A 23,802-nucleotide genomic window follows, 5' to 3' on the forward strand; every position below is an offset into this window, starting at 1 on the left:
CTTTAACTTAATCATCCTCCATCCTTCCAGAGACTCTCTGGCTCTGTGGGATTTCTGAGGGTGACCTGCAGGGGGCCTCACCAGCCCAGACCCTGGCAATTCTGAGGGAGCAGCAGTGTCAGTTAAGTGGCCCTAGTTCCGGCCAGGACTTCTCACTGCTCTTCACGCATGTGGTTAAAGGCCCATCCTCAGAGCCCCTTCTTGACTTAGTCTCTGTTCACTTCCTAGGTCTGTTGTAACAAATTACACAAACAGGGTGGCCTAAAACAACACAAATTTATTATCTCACTGTTTTGGAAGCCACAAGTCCAAAACCAAGGTGTCTGCCAGACCACACTTCTCCAAAGGCTGTAGGGGAGAATCCTTGCTTGCTTCTTTCAGCCCTGGTGACTCCTGGGCTTTCTTGGATATGGTGGCTTTACTTCAGCCTCTGTCTCCCTTCTCACACGGCCTTCTTCCCTTGCCTGTCTCTCAAATTTTCCTTTCCTTTCCCTTAGAAAGATGCTGCTGCTGCTGCTAAGTCGCTTCAGTCGTGTCCGACTCTGTGAGACCCCATAGACGGCAGCCCACCAGGCTCCCGCATCCCTGAGATTCTCCAGGCAAGAACACTGGAGTGGGTTGCCATTTCCTTCTCCAATGCATAAAAGTGAAAAGTGAAAGTGAAGTCGCCCAGTCCTGTCCAACTCTTAGCAACCCCACGGACTGCAGCCCACCAGGCTCCTCCATCCATGGGATTTTCCAGGCAAGAGTACTGGAGTGGGTTGCCATTGCCTTCTCTGCCCTTAGAAGGATACCTGTCATTAAATTTAGAGACCACTCTAAACCAAGGATGATTTTGTCTTAAGATTCTTAATTACATACACAATGACCCTATTTCCATGTCAGGACACATTCATACATTCTAGAGGTCAGGACTTGAACAAATTTTGGGGGGGCACAATTCAACCCTAAGCAGTCTCCATTTTTGTTAAAACATGGTGACCAGAAGAAAGCTCAATACCCCACTTCCCAGACAAGGGTAAAGGGATCCGCAGGGAGGATCTTCACTTCCTGTGACCTGAATGCTATCTGTTGTTGTTGTTCAGTTGCCCAGTCATGTCCGACTTTCTGCAACCCCATGGACTGCTGCGTGCCAGGCCTCCCGGTCTATCACCATCTCCTGGAGTTTGCCCAAGTTCATGTTCACTGCATTGGTGATGCTATCCAGCCATCTGATTCTCTGACACCCTCTCTCCTTCTGCCCTCAATCTTTCCCAGCATCAGGGACTTTTCCAAGGAGTCATCTATTCCCATCAGATGACCAAAATACTGGAGTTTCAGCTTCAGCATCAGTCCTTCCAGTGAATGTTCAGGGCTGATCTCCCTTAAGACTGACTGGTTTGATCTCCTTGCCATCCAAGGGACTTGCAGGAGTCTTCTCCAGTATCACAGTTTGAAGGCATCAATTCTTTGGCATTCTACCTTCTTTATGATCCAGCTCTCACAACCATAAAATGACCACTGGGAAGACCATAGCCTTGACTATACGGACCTTTGTCAGTAGAGTAATGTCTCTGCTTTTCAACACACTGTCTAGGTTCGTCATTACTTACCTGCCATGAAGCAATCGTCTTCTGATTTCATGGCTGCAGTCACCATCCACAGTGATTTTGGAGCCCAAGAAAAGGAAATCTGTCACTACTTCCATATTTTCCCCTTTTATTTGCCATGAAGTAATGGAGCCAGATTCCATGATCTTAATTCTTTTTAATATTTAGTTTTAGGCCAGCTCTTTCACGCTCCTCCTTCACCTTCATCAAGAGGCTCTTTAGGTCATCTTCACTTTCTGCCATTAGAGTGGTATCATCTGCATATCTGAGGTTGTTGATGTTTCTCCCATCTATCTTGATCCCAGCTTGTAACTCATCCATCCCAGAATTTCTCATGATATGCTCAGTGTATAGGTTAAACAAACAGGGTGACAGCAGACAGCCTTGTTTTACTCCTTTCTCAGTCCTTAACCAATCACTTGTTTCATACAGGGATCTAACTGTTGCTTCTTGACTCTCATACAGGCTTCTCAGGAGACAAGTAAGATGGTCTGGTGTTCCCATCTCTCTAAGAGCTTTCCACAGTTTGTCATGATCCACACAGTCAAAAGTTTTAGCATAGTTGATGAAACAGAGAAAGATGTTTTTCTGGAATTCCCTTGCTTTCTCTATAATCCAGCAAATGTTAGCAATTTGATCTCTAATTCCTCTTCCTTTTCTAAACCCAGCTTGGACCTCTGGTAGTTCTTGGTTAGCACAATGCTGAAGCCTAGCATGGAAGATTTTAAGCATAACCTTATTAGCGTGGGAAATTAGTGTGATTGTCCAATGGCTACCACATTCTTTGGTACTACCCTTCTTGGGAACTAGAATGAGGATTGCTCTTTTCCAGTCCTGTGGCCACTGCTGGCTCTTCCATATTTGCTGACATAATGAATGCAAAACCTTGATGGCATCATCCTTTAGGGATTTAGCTATCATATTAACACAGCCTAAATTGTGTCCCCTTGTTCTCACCTTCTGCCACTTCTGACTGATCTTGTTACCAATAAACTGCATTTAGACAGTCTTCCCCACCTAGCACTTGTACAATTGAGGCTTTCAAATCTGAATAGAGACGTATGTAAGCTTACATACGTCTCTATTAACTTTCATCTTATTGGTTTCAACCAGCATTCTAACCTGTCAAAATCTCTTTGACCCACTGTTGTATTTTTTTTTTTGGTAGAATTTTCCCTTCCAACTTTCTATTATCTACAAATTTAATAAGCAAGTCTGAGACATGCAATAGGGAAGAAAATCTTGACTCAGGAGTCAGGGAGCTAGACACGAGTCCTAACCTTGGACATGACTATGGGAAAGTCCTGTTACTTCTCTGGATCTCAATAAGATGACCTCTATAGTCCCTACTGGGCTTCCCAGGTGGCTCAGCAGTAAAGCATCAGCCTCCTAATGCAGGAGACACAAGAGACTTGGGTTCAATCCCTGGGTCAGGAAGATCCCCCAGAGGAGGAAATGGCAACCCACTCTAGTATTTCTGACAAATCCCACTGACAGAAGAGCCTGGGGTCAAAAAAAAGTCAGACATGACTTAGCCACTAAACACAAAAATAGTCTCTGCTAGCTCTAAATACTACAACTAGTGAAGCACTTAAGAGTTCTAGCCCTGGAAGCAAACTTCTGTGGCCCAGCTCTGCCACTTACATGACGTATGACCTTGATACAAACCACATAACCTCCTATGTACAGGTCAGTTCCCTCACCTGTACAATGGGTGATATTATAATATTAGTATATTAGAATTATATAAGTATATAACTATACTATATGAATATATAGTTATATATTATATATAGATATTTTATAATAAATAATAAGTATAAATATATAGTAATTATAATATACTATATCGTGAGGTTGTTAGAAGTAAATAATGGATTCGTATAAAGTGCTCAGCTCATGGCTGGCATGTAAATAAGTGCTCAGTGCATGTTAGTTTATTCAAGACAGAAAAAGAAGTTAATAGGAAAGGACTAGGATAGAATAAGATAGAATCAAAGACAGAATCCTATAGAAGTTCTCTGGAAATACAATAGCTGATGTCCTGGTTTTGGAGGGATGGTCCTGGTTTACTCCTGTGGTCCCAGTACAATCATACCAGTTCTCTGAGCCAGACACAGAGGCGTGCTCCCCAGATGCCCACTCACAGAAGGATGTGCTGTCCCCCTGTGAGGAGTATGGTTACTGACAGCCTGCATCTCTTACGTCCTCAAGACCACTTCAGCTTTTGAGCCCAAGTCATCCCAAATGATAACTGAGCCAGGCAGCAGTACAGGACCTAGCCACCTCCACCCCACCCAGAACCCTTCCAATGGTCATTATGTCTCCCTGATGTACTGACAGACTCTGGCAGGTCTGCATGATGGTTTCCCAGCTCCTTCTATCCAATCCTACTTCCTCCTCCTGTCTTCTTTCACAGCTGTTCCTCACCAATAAACGTTTGCCCTCCTAATTCCTTCTCAGTGTCTGCTTCTCAGAGAACCAGCGGAATCTTCCTCTTTCAAAAGTGAGTCCATTTAGATGATGAGTTATATGCTTGCCTTAACTTTGCCTCCACCCTGCTTCAACCATCATGGCTTCTTCAATGATACACTTACACGCAGCATACATTTTACCATCTTAATCACAGATGCAACAGGAGATGGCAAGATCTCTGACTTGCTCAAGACAGAGTGACGTAGGGATGTCATTTCTCCTGATGTAATATTCTTTTCTGGAGAATCCCCATGGACAGAGGAGCCTGGCGGGCTACAGACCATGGGGTCGCAAAGAGTCAGGCACAACTGAGTGACTAAGCACACAGCACACATCTCTCTGGAAGATGGAACACCTAGCTCTGGCCAGAACAAGGGTTAATTGACAAAATTCAGTGAGTCCATAATAAGTTCAAATAATCACAACATCCTTCCTAAGTTTTAATCAACCAAATGTCTAGGACTTTATTGTAGGATTTTTTCGGGCTTTTGGATTTGTGACCTTAGTTCACATCCGCCTTCCTCCTAGATGCAGGCTCCCACCACCTCCTTGTTCCCTCAGTCCTCAGTGCAGCTTCATGCCTTCATCTTCAAGGCCCTGCGTTTCCAGCCTGCAGGGAGGACTGCCAGTCCCAAGCCTCTAGACTCACAGTCCATCTCTACAGTCTCTTCCTCAGGTACAGCAGGCCTCCTCTTAAGGAATCATCTCTGCCTCCTTTCCCCTGAGCTCCTGTGGTTCCCCCCTCCAACCCATCCTCACAGTCCGCCTCCCCCTCCACGTTCCCCCACCCCTCTGATCACCCAGGCTTCTCTCAGGGCCCTCCTCAAGGTCGAGCATCACTCCTCCTCTTGAGGCCTTCTCCTCCCCTACAACAGCCACAGTGATGAAATACAACAGAACCTAGCCCAGCAAACTCCCCAAGCCCTTCTCTTTAGGCCACACATCCTCTGTGGGTGGCCACTCCCACCTGTGTTCCTTAGACTCCCAATAGGCTTCTGTCCATCTGGGGCCCTGCCCTCAGAGACCAGACAGTCCGTGGATACAGCTAGCCCCAGTGGAAGAGTGGTCCAGCAGATGCAGGAAGCTTTCCTGCTCCTAAGCTGCCTGTAAGTTCCTTTTCTGGAGGGAGGGTAGTTCTGCAGATGGCTCCTCCAAGACTCTGGGTTTCCCTCTCCATACCCTGGTACTGACCCTTAATGCCGTCCAGTCCCACCGCACCTGGAGCCCAGAGTGATGGCTGGGTGCCCTGGCTGCTTCCTTTTGTATGTTTCTGAGCCATTAGCCAATCACCTCAGGCCAGAGTACAGCAGGAAGAAGGCTAGCTGGGAGTCGAATGCTCTACTTCCTGAGGTGTGAAATGACCTCATGAGCATGGGAGCAGAGATCAAACTCTCCCATTCTCTTTTTGGCAGGTTCTGGCAACTCTTCTCCCAGCCTCATCTACTTTGTCATCTGCAGAAACATTCCAGCCTTTCTAACCTTGTCTCATTCACTTATTGTGTAAGTGTGCAGTGCCCTCCATGTGCCCAGCACAGAAATGGGCATCCAGGCTTCAAGACCCAGAATCTATTCTGTTGACCTCTGAAAGCATCTGGGGTCCTTCTTTCCTCTTTCCAAACCTAAATCACCAAATAGCAAGCCCATTATGAGACATCTCTGAGTAGAACCTGAGAGAACTGTTTTTGAGGCGAGAGGGACCATCACTCTATAATAATATTCATTCATTTGTTTCGTTCACTCAACAAATATTTATTGGGTGTTTGTTATGTGCCAGGCACTGTGCTGACTGACACCTGGAATGCTGCTGCTAGGTCATTTCAGTCATGTCTGACTCTGTGCAACCCCAGAGATGACAGCCCACCAGGCTCCCCCGTCCCTGGGATTCTCCAGGCAAGAACACTGGAGTGGGTTGCCGTTTCCTTCTCCAATGCATGAAAGTGAAAAGTGAATGTGAAGTCGCTCAGTCATGTCCGACTCTTAGCGACCCCATGGACTGCAGCCTACCAGGCTCCTCAGTCCATAGGATTTTCCAGGCAAGAGTACTGGAGTGGGGTGCCATTGCCTTCTCCACACCTGGAATACTGCCCCATAAAACAAATATCACCCCTCCATAGTCTCAGGTCTGAGAGAGACATTAAACAAATAGATCCATAAATAAGTTTATCATCACAAATGGAGAAAAGCACTTGGAAGGATAATAACAGGTTGAGAGAAAGAGAGAGTAACAGGACTGGCTGGGCGGGGAAGGTCTCTTGCAGTTGAGGTCCAAGGGAGGAGCCGGACTGAGAGGGGCAGGAGCAGGGTGGCCTCTCCCCCTCATCTCTCCCTGCAGCCCTGGCAAAGCTCCCTTCTTCCACAGCACTCGGGACTCAGAGCAGACAGTCTGCTACGGCCACTGCCTGGAGTGTCCCTCCCTCCCCTCAAAGTCCTGATCTCAACCCAGGGGAAACGAATTAGCTTCACACTGGGTTTTATGGCGTTACTTATCTTCTACCGAGCTGGTTTGTGGCACCCACAGAAGTGTGCTGTCAGGTCCCGGAGAGAGGGCTAAATGCCAGTGGCCCTGCTCCCTGCATCCAGGGACGGCCACCCCGTCTCGGGAGCTGAGCTTCCAGACAGGGACTCTGGAATGGTCACATTAAGAATGATTGCGGCAATAAAGTTCTATTAGCCATCTGGAGCAATGGCGTGCTCTCCAGGGCCGGCACTCAGTAGCTGATGGCTGCCAACAGATGCGGGCAGAGAGGGGCTCCGAGGGACAGGGCGGGTGACTGTCTGGGATGGAGGTCAGTTAGAGGGGGATGCCAGCAGTGGCCAGTCTAAGCAGCAGGGCACCAGAACATTCTGACCAAAACCCCCAAATAAATTGTTTCCATTTTAGATATGATCCTCAAGAAACATTAAGGGTGTTATTATTTAGAAAACAGCTTGCCTTTCCTTGGATAAATGTGAAAAACACATATGAGATGCCAAGGATAATTAACAGGAAAGCTCCCTCCTCGTCCCCAGGCTGTTCTCTGACTCTCCCACAAGGGCTACATCATTTGGGAGTCATTCAAACCCAAATTCAAACTCTGGCAAGGACAGGTAACCAGCTGTGTAACCTTGGGATTTACAAAAAAATCTCTGAGCCTCAGTTTCTCACCTGTAAAATGAATAATACAGTAACCCCTCTCTCCACTGTCATCTGGAGGGAAGAGATGAAGTGCTTGGCCCCACCCGTGCCCCACCAAGGCTCCTTTAATGAGTGTTAATAGTACCAATTATTAGCAGCCCCTTCCAGGGCTAGTCTTGGCCAGAAGTGGATGGTAATGGAGCTGAGGCCAACTGTAGGGGAGAAGCACTGTGAGCCCTGGTGTCCCTGTGCCATTTCAGGTCCCTCCATCCCACAGCTATGAGCCCAGTTATTCTTCGGCTATGAGTTTCCATCCCCCACCTTGTGAGAGCGAATTAACAGGAGCACAAACACAGGTGTCATTATGATTTATGGAGTAATTAATAAACAATTAAGGTGTCTTGGAGCACAATTACACATTTTATTTCCGTCGCCTTGCACAGCGATGGCTTGGCTTGCCCATACTCAGCATTGAAGACAGTGCTGGGCTCATGGTGGTGGGTGATCTGGAAGGCTGCGTGGGTTTTATGTAAAACCAGTGGGGCAGACACTGCCTGAGAGGCATAATGTCACGCATGTTGCCCTCAAAGCAGCCGGTCCTCAGCTAGCCTCATCCATGTCAGGTCTCAGCTTGGCTTCTACATGACCAGGGAGAGGGAAAAGCCTCTGGGAAGATCCAGTGACAGGCTCTGGGGCTAGCCGTCACTGCCTGTCGCTGCTGCAAGTGGACTCTCAAGACCGGCGTGGAGTCATATCTAACCCACCACCTGTCCATGCCCTGAACAAGGAGAGGCACCACATCCCCTCCTCTCCTGGAGGCAACAGCTTCCCCAGCATCAATATCAACAAAGCTACTCCATTTGCCCCTATTCCAGACCACTTTCTGGGTTCCTTCCACCCCAGGGCAATGCCCTGTGGCCCTGCTCAGCATGCTCCCATCCTCCCCTGCCCACATCCAGTTCTATCACCAAGTCCTGTCTAGTTACCTTCTAAACATTGCTGGAGCCCACCCCTCCACTCCTCATCTTAACCGACCTCCTCTACTCCCTTTCATAGCTTCCCATTGACCTTAAGAGAAAGACCAAAAGCTGACAGAAAATAGTAAGTCAATCACGCTCTTGCCCATACATTGTCAAAACTGGACAATTCACCGATCCCCTCACCCAAGAGGTGACATGGCCCCTGCCCTCCTCTTTGGCCTTACTTTGGCCTTACTTGCTACATCTCCCTCTTGGTCACTCTGTGAGTCAAAATGGACACAATCTCCTGCTAGGCTGACTCAACACTTCTATCTCTTCTGAACTGTTGGGCCAGCAGCTCACTAACCCTCCCCATTCTTACCCTTGCAGCCCGCCCCATCAGCCTCCCTCCTTCCACTAGCCCAGGCTGATGATCTCATAACTCACTCCTTTCACCATCCTGAGTCCAAACCCACCAGTGAGAACCCAGTTTCAGAGTTTCTTTTCCCAAGAAGGTTCCCTCATTGATCTGGCCCATGCTGATCTCTCCTTGACCACCTCCAGTACTCAGTGCCTGCATACAGCATGCATACATACAGTTGGTTTGTTTGTTTGCTTTGCTTTGCTTGTTTTTGGTTTTTGCTTGCTGTGAGGTAACATGGCGTAGAGGGCAGGGGCAAGCTGCCCTGCCTCTGCCCCTGAGCCTGCTGCCAGACTCAGGCCACCCTAGGTTCAGTCCTGACTCTGCACTTGCTGGCTGTATGACCCTAAGCAAATGACTTAAGGTCTTTGCACCTTTTTCCACATCTGTAAAATGGGGACCATTGTTCTGAAGAATAAATGGGCAAAAGCGCTTAACATAATACTTGATGTAGGAAATGCTCAACAAGAACTCGACTTTATTATCACACACACACACACTCTCTTTATAATGAGATTCTAAATGCCACAAAGGCAAGGACTCAATCAAATACATTTCACATCTCTACAGAGACAAGCTATCTTTCCGAAACTTCCTCTGGCTCCCATGTTGGCACTCACTCCATCTTTCACTTCAAAGTTTTCTTTTTTTTTCCTTCCACTGAAACTCTGGTCTCAAGTGTTCATCTAGGGCCCATGTCCCAAGCCCCCTGACAACTACACTTCTCTATGGGTCCAGGACAAGCATGCAGGTAAGAACAGAGTTGCCAGGTAGAACACAACGTGTTCACGCAATATTAGTGTGTGTTAGTTGCTCAGTCACGTCAGTCCGACTTTTTGTGATCCCATGGACTGTAGCCTGCCAGGCTCCCCTGTCCATGAGATTCTCCAGGCAAGAATACAGAAGTGGGTTGCCTTTCCCTTCTCCAGGGGATCTTCCTGACCCAGGGATTGAACCTGCGTCTCCCATATTGCAGGTGGATTCTTTACCATCTGAGACACTAAGGGGACATACTTATACTGAAAAAAAAAAAAAAAAAGTCATTGTTTTAGTTCAGTTGCTCAGTCGTGTCCGACTCTTTGCGACCCCATGAATCACAGCACGCCAGGCCTCCCTGGCCATCACCAACTCCCGGAGTTCACTCAGACTCACATCCATCGAGTCAGTGATGCCATCCAGCCATCTCATCCTCTGTCATCCCCTTCTCCTCCTGCCCCCAATCCCTCCCAGCATCAGGGTCTTTTCCAATGAGTCAACTCTTCGCATGAGGTGGCCAAAGTCATTGTTTACATGAATTCAAATTTAACAGGTTGTCTTTTATTTTTATTTGCTAAATCGGTCAACCATAGGTGGGAACTTCTCAGGGACCTCCAGCCATGCAGTGCTGTCTCATTTCTCCCATTGGGAAATTGCACTGCAACCAAATTGGTTTCCCCGGGACCTCTCATACAGACCTGGGGTCATGTTCACTACAGCCAACTTGATTCTTCACTTCCAAATGTGAATAAGCATTACATCTCATACAGTGGTTTTCACAGCCTTTCTGACTTTCTCTCCACTCCCATCCCTGCTTTTATCGCACTGGGAACACACACGAAGAAAAAATAGATATGATGGATGGGGAGGAGAGAAGTGGCTGCAGTAATCTTTATCTTCCTTTCCAATTTTTGACCTTGCATGTAGAATGTGGGTGGGATGTTCACTGGTACTTTGTGTGTCCACAAATGCCCTGAGAGGTGATAATTACCTTCACTGGGAATCGAATTCTTAGATCATAATTCTTTTCTTTCAATGTGAGTAAATATTGTTCCAGTCTTCTGGCTTCTGTTTGTGAATGAGTCTAAAGTTCTTTCCTTTGGACTGTGATGACCTAGAAGGGTGGCATGGGGGAGGGGAGGGAAGATCAAGAGGGAAAGGATATACATATCCCTGTTGGCTCAGTGGTAAAGAATCCTCTTGCAAAGCAGGAAACTTGGATTTGATCCTTGGGTGGGGAAGATTCTCTGGAGAAGGAAATAGCAACACACTCCAGTATTCTTGCCTGGGAAATCCCATGGACAGAGGAGCCTGGTGGGCTACAATCCATGGGTTGCAAGAGTCCAATATGATTTAATGATTAACTGCACCCCCATACATATAATTATGACTGATTCTCATTGTTATATGGCAGACACCATATAACAGTTTTCCTACAGTTAAAAAATAACAATAAAGTTCTTTGCTTTGGGAAAAAAATAAAGTATGAGTTCAAAATTTAAAAAAATAGTAAAGTTCTTTCCTTTGAAAATAACCCACTTTTTCCATCAACAGCTTGTAAAGTGTTTTTTTCTTTTTCTTCGGGGCTCAGTAATGCCCCCTGACGATGTTTTAGGGTACTTCTATTTGCAACTATCCTGGAACCATCTGTGAGCCCTTCCACACTCAAGACCTTGTCTTTTTTCAATCAAGAAATGCTTTTTTCTGTGATTTCTTTTATTATTATTTCTCCATCTACCCTTCTAGAATGCTTGGTTTGTTTGGGTTTTTTTTTTTTAATATATTGGTTTCTGTATTTCTTAGCTTTTTTGCTCCTGATTTCAACATCTTTGTGGTTTTATTTTGTTTGCGAGCCATTTCTCCCATATTCATCCAGGACATGAATTTGGTTCTCAGCAGTGACCATTCTCTTTTACAGTTTGCCTATAAATTTTTTTAATTCAGCAACTGCTCTTTGTTGTTTTAGAAAATGAATGTTTTCTCTAATTTTCCTCCAGAGTTCTTCTTTCTTTTCTACTGAAGTTCTTGTCTGCCTCATTATTTCGTTCTACCTCAGTAAAAGCCACCTGTTCTAGTTGTTTACTAGATTCCCCTAAGTGGGTGATGAGTTTTCTTCTTCTATTCATTACTGTATGTTTCCTGGACATTCAGACAGCTGGAGCTGTTGAAGGTCTCTGGAGCCAGTGGGCTGGCAGTGAGGGAGCTACCAGATGATGACCAGCTCCCTCTCTGCAGGAAGCAGCCCCGCCCACATGTCTCCTCTTACAGGGCAGAGAGGTGGTCCTCTCCTACCCCACCCCACCAGTCAGCAGGCTCAGGCAGCATTTCTAGCAACCAGTTCAGGAGGTTTCTGCAGGCCCATTGGGCCCTATTAGCTGTTGCACCTTTCAGAGATTTATGAAATCCGTTTTCACTCTGAGAATGGAGAGTCTTCTCTACCCTGGTCACTCTGACTTCATCTGAGCCAAATGCCCAGCACCATATCTGTTTGGGTTCACCAGCGGGCCCACCCAACACTCCACAGGGCTGGGGCTGTCCTCACAAGGGCAGCTTGCCTGCCTTCACTGTAAGCATTACTATTCTAAGACCTCCTCGTCACTGTCCCAGAAGGAACCAGACTTCCTCTGGGATGGCTGAGTGAATAGTTCCTTTAAAGGCAGTTGTGGGAGAGCAGGAAGTGATCTGCATTTGGAATCAAAAGACTTGGGTTTGAGATCCAATGCAAAGCTTTTTGTAAATGTTCAAGTGTGTATGTCATCATGAATTATCTCTGTAATCGTATTTCTGAAGCAGACTCATTCCAAGCCTGGGTCCTGAGCCAGGGCCTCCCAGTGCTCTCCAAGGAGGCAGACATTTTTCTACAGAGAACTCCACTCCAACTCTTTAGGGAAACGGAGCCATGATAAATCAAGACTAAATAACAATAGCAGAGGCTACACCATATTTTCCTAGCATGTTTATGAGGACATCATATGGAACAGAGCTAAAGGGCTTACTGAAGTCAGGATATTTTACGTCTATTGCTTTTGCCTTATCTTCCAGACCTGTCATTCTGACATTGGAGGAAATTAAATTGGTCTGATGTGATTGGTCCCCTGCACAATCACGCTGGTTTTCATCCAGTATCCTCTGGTTCTCTGGTATTTGTAAATTAATTATTGAATGATTTGTTGTAATATCTCTCATAGGATAATAGTGCCTGTCACAGCACATGACATTTATAATACGTTTTTGAGTTTCTTGGCAATGTGTGCTAAGTAAATGTGAACTATTATTGGTGGTCTCTATCAAAGGTGTCAGATGATGAGGCATGAGAATGAGTGGACAGGTTGGGCTCTCCCTTTGAGCAGAATATCCCGCTCACAGAGAACTTTCTTTGGGAACAGGAACTGTAAAAATTATCCTTATCCTCATCTACTCTGCCTAGGTTAGCCTCTTTCTCTTCTTTCTTCCCTCTTCCACTCACTCCTTTGGTCCACCAGGTAATGCACCTGTCCAGGAAATATTCATTCAGATTGAACGTACGTTAGAACACACCTGATCATTAATCCAGGAAAGATGAGACATTTTTACCTTATACCAAAACCTAGCATCCAATTCAGAGATGCTAGAAACCAAGGTCAGAAGCTGAAGTCCCCATTAATAACCACTGACAGCAGTTTGTGGCACTGATTTGGGGTTGTTTTTTGTTGTGTTTTTTGTTTTTGTTTTTTTTTTAATAAAAGAAGGAGATAAAAGTCAAGGCAAGTTTCAGTCTCAATGCCCTATGGGCTGGTTGGAGGAGGTCATAGAGTCTCTCAGCATCTCACCTGTCCAAGGAAGGGACTTGACGAGAGGTCTTCAGGGAATCTTTCCAGGGAGTAGTTCTGCTTGATATCAGATTCTTAGAACACAAACATGGAAGATACTATCTTAGACCAAAGGAAAACCAGATTCTCTGAGCACTGACCTAAAAGCCTAATGGCCATGGTGCCTGTGAGAAACCCCATGGATTAATACCAAGCATAATAGCAAGGATTAAACCCACAAAATTTTGAACTAGGCAATGGAGGTCCCTCTGCAATGCAGGAGACCCCAGTTAGATTCCTAGGTTGGGAAGATCCCCTGGAGAAGGGAATAGCTACCCACTCCAGTAGTCTGGCCTGGAAAAATACAGTCCATGGGGTCACAAAAAGTTGGACACAAGTGTGCAACTTTCACTTTCAGTGGAGGTCTTTGGTACTGCTGCTCCCTGCCATGTCCATCCTTCAGTGGTTCTCTCCTTCCTTCTCACTTTAGGCTCTTGATGCCTTTCTATTACTGATGGCCCATCAGTTCAGTTCAGTCGCTCAGTCATGTCCAACTCTTTGCAACCCCATGGACTGCAGCACACCAGGCTTCCGTGTCCATCACCAACTCCTGAAGCTTGCTCAAACTCATGTCCATCGAGTCAGTGATGTCATCTAACCATCTCATCCTCTGTTGTCCCCTTCTCCTTCTGCCTTCAATCTTTCCCAACATCAGGGTCTTTTCCAGTGACTCAGTTCTTCAAATCAGGTGGCCAAAGTATTGGCTTCAGCATCAGTCCTTCCAATGAATATTCAGGACAAATTTCCTTTAGGATTTACTGGTTTGATCTCTTTGCAGTCCAAGAGATTCTCAAGAGTCTTCTCCAACATCACAATTCAAAAGCATCAATTCTTTGGCACTCAATTTTCTTTATAGTCCAACTCTCATATCCATACATGATTACTTGAAAAACCATAGCTTTGACTAGATGGACCTTTATCGGCAAACTAATGTCTCTACTTTTTAATATGGTGTCTAGGATGGTCATAGCTTTTCTTCCAAGGAGCAAGCATCTTTTAATTTCATGGCTGAAGTCACCATTTCCAGTAATTTTGGATCCTCCCAAAAAAAGTCTCTCACTGTTTCCATTGTCTCCCCATCTATTTGCCATGAAGTGATGGGACCAGATGCCATGATCTTAGTTTTCTGAATGTTGAGTTTTAAGCCAACATTTTCACTCTCCTCTTTCACTTTCATCATGAGGCTCTTTAGTTCTTTCTTACTTTCTGCCATAAGGGTGGTATCCTCTGTGTATCTGAGGTTATTGATATTCTCCCAGCAATCTTGATTCCAGCTTGTGCTTCATCCAGCATGACATTTCACATGATGTGCTCTGCTTATAAGTTAAATAATCAGGGTGACAAAATACAGCCTTGACATACTCCTTTCCCGATTTGGAACCAGTCTGTTGTTCCATGTCCAGTTCTAACTGTTGCTTCTTGACCTTCATACAGATTTCTCAGGAGGCAGGTCAGGTGATCTTGTATTCCTATCTCTTAAAGAATTTTCCACAGTTTGTTGTGATCCACACAGTCAAAGGCTTTGGCAAAGTCAATGTTTTTCTGGAACTCTCTTGCTTTTTCGATGATCCAACAAATGTTGGCAATTTGATCTCTGGTGCCTCTGCCTTTTCTAAATTCAGCTTGAACATCTGGAAGCTCACGGTTCACGCAAAAACTCCCAAATAAGTAAGTCTTCTCCAGGCAATGTTCACTGCTCACATATTTCACAATCCCCCTCCAGCCAGCAAACTAACCTATCCCTCTAGCACTATCAGAAGATCTGCTTGGTGATTCAGATTCATCAGGAATACAAAGCTGGAAATACATATGGCCAATAACAGTTTATTGCTTTATATTCTAACTGAGAAACCTTGGGACGTTACAAACAGAGGTCATTTTAGCTCTGTGGCAGGAAAATGGTTTGGTGTTTCTCTAAGCACTCAGAGCTCACCAGACCAACTGTAAGGCATCCTATTTTAACTAACAGCTCATCCTCCCACCAATGGAAGAGGGGTGGGAGGGATTCAAAAGAGGTTCAAATCTGAAAACTTGTCACATTGGAAGTGAGAAAATGCCTAGTTCCTATTTGCATTCTGGGTCCCCTGTTCCAGGGAGCTGCAAGGTGGCATGATGGCACAAGCCCAAGCTGAACAGGAGGAACCCCGGGTTCTAATTCAATTGCTGCCACCGATGCCCTGAGTGACTCCAGACAAGCATCTTTTCTCAGAGCCTGGAGTTTCTGTTGTCGATCCTGGGAGCGAACCAGGGGGTCTCTTAACTCTTACAAGTTGTGGTTCTAACCTTCACTTATCTGTTCCCACGTGAAAAGATTATACTGTCGATTGTCATCAAAGCGCTGCAGGCCTGGGGGCACTCTGTTAGCAGTCACTATTCCGGCTGACTGAGCTTGATGTCTGTCACTCCAGATTTTCCCTTGTCCTTTCTATCAAAAAGATACAGCCTGGTCTTTAAAAGTTGGCTCCTGCCAGATTAACTCACTTCCAAGCAGCAGGCCAGCCTTTCTCCCCCAACAGCACTTTGAAATGTAAAATAAAGGTTTGTTTTGTTGTTTTTTTCACCACCGACCTACATTTGGAGGCGTGGAGCCTGACTGTTATGGTTGGAGATGTGCTGTGCATGCTTAATGGCCTCAGCATTCCCACCAGCAGAGGTGTCACCTTCACAACCCAAATCCAGCTGGAACTTGCAAGCTAATCAGAAGGACAATATTCCTGTGCACACAGAAGGTCCAAGCCCCAGAGTCTCCCTGTCCCAGACCCTCTGGGCCATAAAGCTACCAATACAGTTCAACCAAACATATGCCAGTCACAGCCTCAAGGATGCCACAGTGGGACTTCCCTGGTGGCTCAGTGGTAAAGAGTCCTACCAATGCAGGGGACACATGTTCAGTCCCTGGTCCGGAAAGATCTCACATGCTGCAGGGCAACTAAACCCATGTGCCACTACTATGAAGCCTGTGTTCTAGGGCCTGAGAGCTGCAACTACTGAGCCCATGAGCCACAACCACCAAAGCCCGTGTATGTAGAACCTGTGCTCCGCAGCAAGAGAAGCCACCACAATAAGAAGCCCACGCACCACAACAAACAGTAGCCCTGCTTACCGCAACTAGAGAATGCCTTCACACAGTAGTGGAGACCCAGTGCTTCCAAAAAAACCCACCCACACACACAAAGAGTGGCACAGTGAAGGTTGTGGCCAGAAATTCTTCACAGAAAGGAACCTGCTGAGGAGTCAGAAATTTTTGGTTCAGTGTGAGTCTGTCTGTCTAGTGACTTAACCTCTCTGTGCTTCAGATTCATTCTCTGTGAAACAGGAGTACCAACACCTGCCTTGTCTTTTGCAAGAATCAACTAAGGTAAAAAAAAAAAAAAAAGAATCAACTAAGGTGACAGATGCAAAATAAAACACCTTGTAAACCAAGGCTCTTTGGGGAGGGCAGCATCATAATTGTCAGAGAATTGTCTCTAAACAGACATGCCAAAATCACTTCCTCACCCTGACTGTATGTATTCTGGAAAGGTCCACAGAAGATTCCCTGTTCCATGCTGTCCAGTCCTACTTGGCTGGGCTCTAACCTCAGACTCTGGACTCCTGACTGCTGTTCACGTTGACTAATAAATCCCCGGCCCGATCATGGTCACCTGCATTCACATGTGCATCAACCCGACACAAGGCCTTAGCAGCCATCACATCTATCCAGTGATGTCTTTAAACACCTTCTCAGATACATGTCCCTTAAACACGAATGACTCTGATGATGATAGGTCACTAATACCATACAAACCATGCATACATGTACACTATCTTTTGACAGTTTTTGAAAATGGCCCCAAATCTTTGACATTTCTCCCATTAAAAATTAGAGTCAGTCACCTCCACATAATCTGCACAAACGTATGAGTGCTTCAGCCAGCAGGGTATGGTACAAGTGGTGCTCTATGACTCCCAGCTTAGGTTAGAAAAGGCCATACAACTTCAACTTGGATCTCTTGGAACACTCACTCTGGGGGAAGCCAGAAACCACTCAAGAAGTGAGAGGTTTAAAAGACACATCTCCTTTGACCTCTCAACTGCAATTTAGAAGTCTGCTCTAGTGAACTGATTACAAGTATACACAAGAAATTATCCGAATCAGCCGTATGGATGTTCATTCTTGCTACCTAAAATAGCAAAACATTGGTAATAACCTGAATATTCCACTGAAATATGGTTATATAAGTTTAACATATTCACACAAGAAAATACTGTACACCTGTTTAAAATTATGTTTTTGAAGTATTTTTGATGATAAAACACTCATGATCTATTGGTAAATAAAAACTGAGACTACCAATGGAATCTTCCTTATGTTAAAACTACATTTATTTGATAGAAAAAAAAATCTCAAATTATAAAAGTGATAAGGTCTGAATACTGGCATTGCTCCCAGTTTTTACTTATTTTTTCCCATATTTTCTACATTTTCTATTATCAACAAGCACTACTTCTTTAATTTAAATAAAAGATATTCCAAAGAGACAGATGCTGGGAGGGATTGGGGGCAGAAGGAGAAGGGGACGACAGAGGATGAGATGGCTGGATGGCATCACCGATTCGATGCACATGAGTTTGGCTGAACTCCGGGAGTTGGTGATGGACAGGGAGGCCTGGCGTGCTGTGATTCATGGGGTCGCGGAGAGTCGGACACGACTGAGCGACTGAACTGAACTGAACTGAAAGAGACAGAAAAAGAAATGTGATGCTCAAATTGCCAAGAATGTAAAAAGAGCCTGTGTACCCCCGTGCCAGTGACTTAGAAAACTAATAGGATTGCCAGTCATAGCTACTGATAGAACTGACCCAGCAAACTGGAGACTGAGATTGAAGACCAGAAACCAGAAGTTAAAGGGAAGATGGGAAAAGAAACTACCAGATGGAGAACCATCCTGTCCAACAAAAGCCCCCAGGGCCCATTATGGGCAGAAGGTGGCATACAATTTATTACAGAACTATAAGAAGGTAGTCATTCAGTGTGCCTACAAGGGTGGGAAAGTGGGAGGAGCTTGAGTGGGAGCCACTGGCTACAAGCCCCCTGGGTCTCCTGAGGACTCGCATTAGCAAAATACAAACTGTAGCACCGCACTGTCTGATATGGCAAGCACTACCCACATGAGCTATTTAAATTTAGAAATTAAAATGAAATAAAATGTGAAACTCAATTCTGCCACATTGGCCACATTTCAAGTGGTTAACAGTTATCATATTGGACACAGCAGAGTAGGATTTTTCCATCGTCACAGAAAACTTTCTAGTGGACAGCACTACTCTAAGGAATTGTTTAACTTGGATTCTTTGATTTCTGCAGACATAGCAATGCATGGTGGAAGGATAGAATTGAAAGTCAGCAGGCCAGTAGAAACTCAGCTCTCACACTTACCAAATGTGATATTTTGGACCCATTATTAACCTCCCTGAGTCTCGGTTTCTTTATCCATCAAATGGGAATAACAGCATCTGCTTATAGTGCCGTGATAAAAATTGGGGAAGGATGGGGGAAGGGATAGTTAGGGAGTTTGGGAGAGACATGAACACACTGCTATATTTAAAATGGGTAACCAACAAGGATCTACTGTATAACACATGAAACTGCCAATCTTATGTGGCAGCCTGGATGGGAGGGGAGTTTAGGGGAGAATGGATACATGTATATGTATGGCTCAGCCCCTTTGCTGTTCACTTAAAACTATCACAACACAGCTAATTGTGTTAAACTATCACAACAAATTGTTAATTTAAAACACTTTTTAAAATTACAGAACATAAAGAATACAATACTTCAGTGATTACACAAGAAGGTGTTCAAAAAGCTATCATACTAATGAGGATCCATGGGGTCCATCCAACAGCATTTCAGAATATCCAAACCAATCAGACCTACTCAGAAACCAGGACCCTCAGCACCCAGGATCTGCCTAAAACTAAATTCTCTGGCTCTTTGTAAGGTCACCTGATCTCAACCTAATATAAACCCAAGCACATGAATACTGAAAGAAGCAGGTAGGAAGGTGCCTGGGAGCTCCGTAGCCATCATCCCTCCCCACAGCACAGCCTCCTGTCCCCAACCTGCAGATGCGGGACTGGGGTTCAGCAAGGTTATCAGTGGTGCAGCTTAGGACTCAAAACCAAGTCTCAGGTACCCCACAATCTCCTGCCACCTGCTAAAATGTCCTATGATGCTGGCATTCTGGAGGTTTTGTAAGCCCCAGTTTGAACCCTTCCTTGGGCAGGACAAGCCTGTTGGGGAGACAAGGGAAGATGAGACTAGACTCCTGGTCTTGCAGGAGAGGGCAGCAGGACTCCTGCTATCCCCAGGAAGCATGGAGAATCAGAACAAGCCATCAGAGGTTAAAGAACATGAAAAGCACCCTCAGGCATCACTTACTGGCTAAAGAGAAAGAGAAACGGAACACACAGCTTGCAGAAATGGATTCGGGTGTCCACTTGGATAGGGATGGAGCACCAACCTCGGGAAGGAGGAATGAGGAAGAACTGGCCTTCAGGGGCAGTGCTGGGGGGAGGGGCAGGCAGCAAGTAAGCACCCAGACTGCTACTCCCGCTCCGCTCCTCCATAAAGCACAGTTACAGAGTGAAGGAGCCAATTTCCGCCTGACAGGAGCTGGCATTAAAAGGATATGTGGAACCGTATGCCTCCTCCCCGGCATGGCAGAACCAGGCTGCAACTAGACGAAGTGCTCGAATGGCGCCTCGGCTAATTAACAGTGGCCCCTTTAAAAAGAGAGCTCTGCTTACTTTTATGGACGTGCTGAACATAACTAGCAGGATTTAAAATCAGGCTCTCCTTACTCATTTATTTTTCTCTATATCTTGAACCGTGTTTTCCCCGGGTTCCAAACTAATGAAATGCTTATTTAGAAGCTATGGCCATCTGCGGCTGGTGCTGCTGTGTTCATTTCTGCTCCCTGCCCGCGGGTTGATGAGTTTCTAGGGCACTGGGAATTTCCCAGGATGCTCAGGCCGCAGATGCCCAGTTGTGTGGGAAGGCATTCGCTGGGAAGAAAGGTCAGGCGCCAGTGCTCCTCTGCTCCAATGGGGCTGACTCCCAGCTGCTCTGTCAAGAGACCCTGACAGCTGGCAGGCTGGCAGCCTCACCTGCCACCGAGTGTGTTAAACTGCACAGGGAGCTGGAAGCCTCATTCCAACACCAGTCATAGGCATGGGCTCTGCATGCCAGGGACCTAAGAGGCCCAGGATACCACTCCCATCTGTCCCCCACCTTACTTTCTCCTTCCCTCAAGGGGAGGATGCAAGCCAGTGATGCTTCATCCTTGCTGTTTTATTGTTTGCTCAGGGATGGTTTCCCTCCATTTGTCAATGTGATATTAAAAAATCAGGTGCCTCACACTCCCCTCAATGAACAAAGTCGGCACCAGGCCCACTTGCCCCTGCTGCTTCATGTATACCCTCCTGATAACCATTCTCCTATCCCCAGTATCTGAAGACCTGGGTGGTGGCACAGTGGTGGGAGTGATGGCTGGTTTAAAGGGCTGGCAGAATCCTTGCAGCCACACCATTGGGTGAACCCCGTAGCCCAGAGGCTCCTGATTAATGCTGTCCTTGCAGCAGCCTAACCTGCTGGACTCCCTCCCCAGCCCGTTTCAGTCGACAAGATTTCCTTGTTTCTGCTCCCTTTTCTCCCCTCCCACTACTAAATTCTCTGGATGATAACAGTAAGACATCATCTCCCTCAATGTGCTTCCCTCTTGTGTTCCTGGCCCCTTTCTCCATCCAGCCTCTCCAAATACCACACCCTCATTTCCATTCAATGAACATTTGATGTGGGCTTACTCTACACCTGGCACTGCCATGGCCATTCATCCTCCCACTTGGCTCCATGAGGGCCAGAGCCCTGCCTGTGCTGTTCCTCACATATCCCCACACCAAAGATGCTCAATGAGTATTTGTGGGATGAATGCCTACATAGGAGGAGACAGTCATGCAAACAACCAATAAAGCACAATGTGATCAGTGCTCTAAAAACCTTGAGTACAACATCCTTTAGGAACTCAGAAAAGAGAGCAATTAATTCTGCATTTGTAGGATGCTTTCCAGGCAGAGGCCACCGAACACGCAAAGGAATGAAAACACATTAGTGTCATGAGGCTGGCAAGGTAAGGTAGCCAGCCCTGCTGTTGTGTACTTGCTCAACAACAAAGCCATGAGGCCACAAAAGGGCTGATCTAGACTCCTCTGTGTGGATTCTGGTGAAGGTAGCCCTGCCTTCCTGATGAGCTCTGGTCCCTCGGGAATGCCAGGGTCTGGGCTCTTCTCTGTGCGGTCTCCTGGGGTGGGCTCTGGGGACACCAGGATAATTCAGATCTGCTGCTGCCCTCAAGGAGGTCAGCGCCAAGTAAGAGAGAGACAGGGTGGGCAACTGTTGTCCAGTGTGTGTAGTACAGTAACGTCTGATGGTTCTGCCAGCCCGGGGCACATGAGCCATGCTGGCTCCAGCCACTGTGTGCTCTGAAATGGCAGGAATGGCCAGAAACAAGAGATGGAGACATGTTTAAGGAGTTGATGTCTTTGGGAAATATACTCAAGACACTGGTTTGTTGTTAGAAGGCCAGGGAAGGGATGGAGGACATCTAGCTCCGGTCAGCTGGCCCCAGGGAGATAGCCTCTGGTGTCCCGGAGAGCCTGCACTCCCAACGCTCACCCCAATACCAAACCTGCCACACACAGTGACCCGCAGAATACGGATTCTGCAAGAAGGCAGAGACTTCCGCCAGCACCGGGGACCTCATCTATCTCCTTCCATCCACGATGGCTTCTATTCCATTCCTTCCTTCTGGTCTTCTCCCTCCTGAAAAAAGAGGCAAAGTAGAAAGAGACAAGGACTAGAAAGCAAGACTATAGAAAAGAGAAAGAGGAGAAAGAAATGAGAGGAAAGTTGAAGGTGGTAGCATCATGAAGGCCCCTTAGCACTAAACCGGTGACACAGTGTGGCTTTTCTAAGGGTGCAGTAGACCCTAGAGGCCTCTGCTCCAGGGTCTGGCGGGGAGAGGACCTTCCCCAGAGCCTGCTGAAGGGTCCTGGGGAGCCAAGGTCACTTCCTTGCATTCTGTGCCCCAATCCCCAACGCCTCCTTCCCAGCACAGGTAGTACTCTGATCCCAGAGGGTCAGCCAGCAAGGGGCACAGGGCACAAAGACTGCTGTGGATTCTCCCCTCATTGGGTGCCCATCCTTCACCAAAATTCTAGTGAGGCTACTGGCCTCGCCTGACTCTGCGAGCGGGAGAACTCAGAGCCCCAACCATTTACCAGCTTGTCTTCTGCTTAGGACAATTCTGCACTTCAAATTGCTTCGGTTCAAACTCCTTGTGATTTTTCTGGGCTGCTGGGAGGAGAGTGTATTGATTCTGCGTTTTGATAAGGTCAGCAGTGATCAGCTCTGACAGTCAAGTGGATGGGCTCTCCCTTCCCCCCACTACCCCCAGCTCCCCGCTGGATGTGGTTCCACACGCGGAAAAGCGGGGAGAGAAACAAAGATGTGGGAGGGGGAGGCGGCCGCCTTGTCTCAGTGCTTCGGAAAACCTCTTTAAGCCCCATCAGCAGAAGCAGGCTCCTCTCGGGTTGCAATCTCGGAGAAGCAATAAGGGCACACTTGATCTTTTCCCAGCTCAGTGTCATTTTCCTTTCCCTCTGTGCCTTCCTGCCCCCAGCCTACACTCCTAGACGGTGACTCTCTTTCCTCCAAAGAACCAATTAAGTTGCACGTAACATCAGCAGACTCCCAATGACACTGATTAACGTTCAGAATCTGTAGGGTTGTTCAGACAGATGACTAGGAGGGCAGAGAGAAGGCTCCACTGAGGTTTCACACAGCTGATTTAAACTTGATGAGAAAAATGCCTGAATCATCCTCACTTTACTGAGGCCACCGGTGGGGAGGCTGCCTGGAGCGCCCTCTCCAGGGAGAGCACACCACTCCCCAGGAAGGGCAGGCGTGTACCAGCCCAACCTGCCAGCCAAGGGCTGACTCCCTGGAGGCCCTCCAGGTAGTAGCAAAACTCTTTGTCTATGTGTGTCTGGATATCTTTGTAAAGAGAATATCCAGAATGTTCATCAAAATCTCCAGAGGACCCATAATCCAAGAAAGGTGAAGAATGATAGTTCTATAAAATCCTTTCAAAGATCTTTTAGAATGTTCCAGGCTCCCCCAAAACATCTCCCAGTTGGCAGTGCCCTGAGATGTCAAGGCCCAGAACAAAGAGGGATTTTTTTTTTCTCTAATGACTGCTGGGTCTTTGTTGCTGCAAGCAGGCTTTCTCTAGTTGCAGCGAGGGAGCTACCCTTCATTGCGGTGCTCAAGCTTCTTATTTCAGTGGCTTCTCTTGTTGCGGCTCAGCAGTTACAGCTCACAGGCTCTAGAGCACAGGTTCAGTAGTTGCGGTACACGGGCTTAGTTGCCATATGGTATGTGGAATCTTCCCAGACCAGAGCTAGAACCTGGGTCCCCTGCATCAGCAGGTGGATTCTTAACCACTGGACCACCAGGTAAGTCCCAAGAGTGATGTCTTCAATGGACCAGGTGTGTTGGTAGAAAGCTACTGCCCTGACAGTGTGAGGGTCAAGCTGA

At 46.6% G+C, this 23,802-nt stretch overlaps 1 long non-coding RNA gene across 1 annotated transcript in view; it reads right to left on the bottom strand.

Annotated features, from left to right (window-relative positions):
• Positions 1-17,506: 17,506 nt before the first annotated feature.
• LOC147379131 (uncharacterized) overlaps positions 17,507-23,802 on the bottom strand; it is a 31,385-nt gene continuing 25,089 nt past the window's right edge. The window contains exon 3 of the long non-coding RNA XR_015146284.1: positions 17,507-17,878. This is a non-coding gene — a long non-coding RNA (uncharacterized LOC147379131). The remainder of the gene's footprint in view (positions 17,879-23,802) is intronic.

This window comes from Bos grunniens, chromosome 1 (assembly GCF_055505025.1).
Source record: "Bos grunniens cultivar Pamir isolate PY7600 chromosome 1, Bosgru_T2T1.0, whole genome shotgun sequence".
Taxonomy (NCBI): Eukaryota; Metazoa; Chordata; class Mammalia; order Artiodactyla; family Bovidae; genus Bos; species Bos grunniens.